Source organism: Orycteropus afer, unplaced genomic scaffold, assembly GCF_000298275.1.
Source record: "Orycteropus afer afer isolate SDZICR_OR568_19922 unplaced genomic scaffold, OryAfe1.0 scaffold00081, whole genome shotgun sequence".
Taxonomy (NCBI): domain Eukaryota; kingdom Metazoa; phylum Chordata; class Mammalia; order Tubulidentata; family Orycteropodidae; genus Orycteropus; species Orycteropus afer.
In genome coordinates this window covers 836,331-841,881 of record NW_006921668.1, presented here as the reverse complement: position 1 = coordinate 841,881, position 5,551 = coordinate 836,331, and the positions used below count along the sequence as shown (strand labels likewise).

Genomic DNA, 5,551 nt, shown 5'->3' with positions numbered 1-5,551 from the left:
TATCAATAGATGCAGAAAAGGCGTTTGATAAAATCCAACAGCCATTTCTGATTTAAAAAAAGCTCTCAGAAAAATAGAAATAGAAGGGAAATTCCTCAACATAATAAAAGCCATATATGCAAAACCCAAAGCCAACATTATTCTCAATTGAGATAGACTGAAAGCGTCCTCCTTGCAAATGGAACCAGACAAGGATGCCCTGTATCACAACTTCTCTTCAACATTGTATTGGAAGTCCTAGCCAGGGCAATAAGGCAAGAATGATTTTGGGAAATCAAAGACATCCAAGTTGTTAAGTCAGAAGTAAAATTATTCCTATTTGCAGATTATAGGATCCTATATGTAAGTGCTCTGGTGGCATAATGCCTAAGGCATTTGACTACTAAACAGATGAATGGCAGTTCAAACCTACCAGCCACTCCATATAAGGAAGACTGGGCAATCTACTTCTGTAAATATTTACTGCCTCAGAAACTAAAGGGGGTCATGATGAGTTGGAATCAATTCAATGGTTGTCTATATCTGTCTGTCTGTCTATCTATCTATCTATCTATATCACACTGCTGTTGAGGATACAGACCCAAAACACATCCCTGAGGAAGATGCAGCATTGGATCTCTCTGAGAAGGAATTAAAAAGAATTAGATTTAGGTACCTTCAATGAATTGTGAGACAGATCAAGGAAAACACTGACAAAACTGAGGAAAACACAGAGACAACACTAGAACAATTTGAAAAGACAATACAAGAACAAAATGACAAAATAAAAAATTAGAAATGATACAAAATCTACAGACAGAAATCCAAAAGATTAATAGTAAATTTTCAGAAATAGATAACACATTGAATGGGCAAAGGAGTAGAATTGAATTAGTGGAAGACAGAATTAGTGAGATTGAAGGCAAATACCTCAATACTTCTTTGGAAAGGGATCAATAAGAAAAAAGATCAAAACAAAATGAAGAAAGCCTAAGGTTTGTGTGGGATACCATCAAAAAGAATAACTTTCGTGTAATCAGAATTCCAGAATAGGAAGAGACAAATAAAACCATAGAGAAAATTGTTGAAGCTTTGTTGGAAGAGAATTTTCCTACTATGATGAAAGAGAAGAATATTCATTCAAGAAGTTCAAAGAACCCCAAACAGGATAGACCCCAAAAGAAAATCACCAAGACATATCATCCTTAAACTCACCAAAACCAAAGACAAAGACCAACCTTAGAAGAGATGCTGAAGGGAGTCCTTTGGACAGAGAACAAGTGACAGGAAACTATAACTGACCATTAACACACATGATGATATAACCCAGAAACCAACCCAGTTATAGAAGTATCCAAAATAAATAAGCCTGTAAGACTGTAAACAAGGAACCATCAACTGACAAATGAGGACAACTATAAACAAAAAAAAAAAAAGAGGGAAGAACTGTGTAGTTATAGAACTTCTAAATTGTAGGGAAGGCAAGACAACTTTAAGATAGAAGGGACTGTTCTAAACTTGGGAAGAAGACTTAAATCACAGGGTAACCTCAAAGAAAAATGATGTGATAAACCTTCACATCAAAATGAAAAAGGGAACCAGCACAAATATTTAGCAAATACTTAAACAATAGCAACAAAGGAAGTGATAACACAATTCATAAATAAAATGAGCTCAGCACAGAAAATTGTATGGAACAAAGAAATTAACAACACACAAAAGCGCATAACAAAATGACAGCAATAAATTTGTACTTGTCATTAATTACATATCTGGAAAGGGACTTATCTCTAAGATTTATAGAAAACTCCAATGCCTCACCAGCAAAGGGATTAACAATGCAGTTGAAAAATAGGCAGGAGACATGAATAGACACTTCACCAAGGAGGATATTCAGGCAGCCAGCAAATGCATGAAGAGATGCTCACTATCACTGGTGATCAGAGAGATGTAAATCAAAACAACAGTGAGATACTATCTCACCCCAGCACTGATGGCAAGGTTTAATGAGAGAGAAAATAACAAATGCTGGTGGGGATGTAGATAGATTGGGACTCTCATATGCCACTGGTGGGACTATGAAGTGATACAACCACTGTGGAAAGCAGTATGGTGATTCCTTAGACAGCTGGAATTGGAGATACCATTTGACTCAGAAATCTCATTACTAGGGATATATCCTAGCGAGGTGAGAGCCAGGACAGGAACAGATATATGCACACCCATGTTCATCGCAGCACTATTTACAATAGCAAAAAAGATGGAAACAACCTACATGTGCATCAACAGAAGAATGGATATGCAAACTATGGTACATACATAATGGAATACTACGCAACACTAAAGAATAATATTGTTGTTGTTGTTGTTATGTGCCATCAAGTTGGACCCAACTCATAGTGACCCCTCAGAGTCAGCAAAACACTGCATAACATGGATGAACTTGGAGGACATTATGCTGGGTGAAATAAGTCAATCACAGATGGACAAATATAGTATAAGTTCATTGTTGTGGAGGGTCAAGGAAAGGTTTATATATGGAAGGAAACTTTCTTTTTTGGTTGTTAGGGGTATGAGGGGAGGAGAAAGGAGGGAATACTGCAAAAAAAAAAAAAAATACCACATTGACCCCTGTCACTTTAGTTTTGTATATTTCACTGTACATAAATTATATTTCAATAAAATGCATTAAAAAAATAGGCAGAAGATATGAACAGACACTTCACCAAAGAAGATATTCAGACAGCCATGAAGAAATGTTCGTGGGCCGACTTCCAGTCACACAGCCCTGGGCATAGCTAAAATGGCCAAGGAGAGACTTGCAACAGAGAAAGACCTGGTGATATGTTCCCATAAAGATTACAGCATAGGAAACCCTATGGAGCACCTCTATCCCATGGGGTTGCTATGAGTTGAAAATCGACTCGATAGCACTCAACAATAATATTAGATCTCAGCTTCCTGCATCTGTTGCATCTCAAAAACCTCGGCTGAAAAAAGATTCAGAGTTTCCTGTTCTGGAGAAATGGAACTAGTTGATACATCTCTACTATATCCGGAAGGATTATGAATCATGCAAGGCTGTTAGCAAAGAACAGCTTCAGGAGATTCAGGAGTTGTATGAATATGCCATCTCTGTCCAAGTGTTTTTCAGAATGGATTCTTAGGGTCCCTGCCTTATGCAGTGATTTCAGGGCCTTCTAAAGGTGTTTTTGGGAGGGTTCCTTATAGTCAAGCTAAAAGACATGAGAAAAAGCTTGAGGATTTTTGTAAGCATTGTTATTTTGCCTGGAAGGACATATCCAAGAATCTCTAGAACTCTTCCAGACGTGTGCTTTTCTCAGCCCTCAGTGTACTGACAACCTCAAGAAGGTGGGTAGATCATTTATTTTGGGAAAATATAAAGCTGCCAAAGAAGTATATAACGAAGCAGCTAATCTTAACCAGAAAGATCAGGAGATCTGCCACAACTTAGGAGTCTGTTACATGTACCTGATGCAGTTCAACAAGGCACAGGAGCAGTTGCACAATGCCCTACAGCTCAATAGGCATGATCTGACTTACACAATACTGGGGAAGATCCACTTCCTGGAGGGAGACTTGGACAAGGCCATCGAAATCTACAAGAAAGCAGTGGAGTTTTCACAAGAAATCACAGAACATCTTACAGCTTTAGGATTACTCCACTTACAGCTCCACATTTACCAGAAGGCATTTGAACACCTTGGAAATGTACTGACTTATGACGCTACCTAATACAGGGCCATCTTGGCAGCAGGCGGCATGATGCAGACCCATGGGGACTTTGATGTTGCCCTCACCAAATACAGAGTCGTAGCTTGTGCTGTGCCAGAGTCTCCTACTCTGCAATAACATCGGAATGTGTTTCTTTGGCAAGAAGAAATACGTGGCAGTTAGCAGCTGCCTTAAATGAGCCAGCTACTTGGCACCCTTCGACTGGAAGATTCTATATAATTTGGGGGTTGTGTACTGGTCCATGCAGCAGTATGTATCAGCTTTCCATTTCTATAGTGAGGCCATCAACTTTCAGCAAAAGATGGGGGCCTCTACATGCTCTTGGCTGTGGCTCTGACCAATCTGGAAGATGCAGAGAATGCCAAGAGAGCCTATGCAGAAGCAGTCCACCTGGATAAGTATAACCCTTTACTGAACTTAACTATGCTGTGTTGCTCTGCAACCAGATAGAGAAGAAGGGCACCCTGGCCCAGTACCAGGAAATGGAGAGGAAAGTCAACCTACTCAAGCACAACAGCCCTCTGGAATTTGACTGTAAGATGGTGGAGATGGCCCAGAAGTTGGGAGCAGCTCTCCAGGTTGGGGAGGCACGGGTTTGGACTAAACTAGTTAAAGACTCCAAATCAAAGCACTGGACTTGTTCAACCAGCCAGCTAGCCAGTTTCCAGCAGCCTCTAAGCTCTAATCAACCTCTAGGACAGGCAGTGTCTTCAGCATCTGCATACATGAAGCTCGGCACAGGTGCTGGAGGAACATCCCCACTCACCAAGCCACCACCTCTTCCTTTGGAGCCACAGACCACTATGACAGCAAGTCCAGCTGACACTGCTCTTTCAACTGAAGCATCAGAACAAATAAGAGAAAAGTAGGAGTAGGATGACCCCAGAGTAAGGGTTTTTTTGGTCAGATGTACTAGATTAGGTAAAGTCACATGGCACAGGCAGAGAGTAGAGGCCAGCACTATTTCCTGGCACCACAGGATCAAAACAGGATGTAGGGTGTGCTATGGAGAGCAGGAAAAGCCTGTAGAGGAGCCTGAGGTCTGTGCAGCACTTCTGCAAGCCTTGTCTGGCAGGGACTAGGGAGAAGAAAGCACGGGAAGATTCTTTAAGCCTGGGAGCAAGGCTGGTGGTTCTGTATGTGTACAGAGTTACCAGACGCAGCAGGGCACATGAAGCTGTTTGATGTCGAAAGGACAGTTAATCTCCTGGATGAATGACCACTTCCTGTGTGCAAGGAGAGGCTGAGCCTGACCTCTGTTCAGTAGTCCTGGGATGACAAAGTCTTGGCTAAGCTATGTTAGCCACTAACATAAATACAAATCTTGGATTGATAATCCAGCTTTAATAGTCTGAATTTAAAAGGAAAAAAAAAAAAAAAAAGATGAGAAACAGCTCTATAAATTGAGGCCCAGCCTGGTGAGTATCCCAGCTGCATGTGCTTGAAAGGAATTCAGAAATCCCTAGATTCTGTTCTTGAGAGGGGTCAGAGGCTAGAGCCAGATCATATCAGCTGATAAGAAGTAGGAACCAAGGGCTGGACTGCTATCAGCATCAGAGATTTTAAAAAATAAAACTTCTTAGCTGAGGAATGTTACCTAAGACAATCAATGAAACCACTGACCAGATGCTCTCAATAAATTATCTGTATGTCATTTTAAAAATAAAGACTATGTATCTTCAAACATTGTTTTCCAGGCAAAAAGATAAGAAATCACAATGAGAACTTGATTTTTATTTTTGCAGTGTTTCCTCCCCTCCCCTACCATCACTGGTAACCAACAGTTTCCTTCCACATATGAACCTTTCCTTGACTT

General features: G+C 40.4%; 1 pseudogene; it reads left to right on the top strand.

The window, feature by feature from the left end:
• Positions 1–2,782: 2,782 nt before the first annotated feature.
• Positions 2,783–4,604, top strand: LOC103197584 (annotated as a pseudogene).
• Positions 4,605–5,551: the final 947 nt, after the last annotated feature.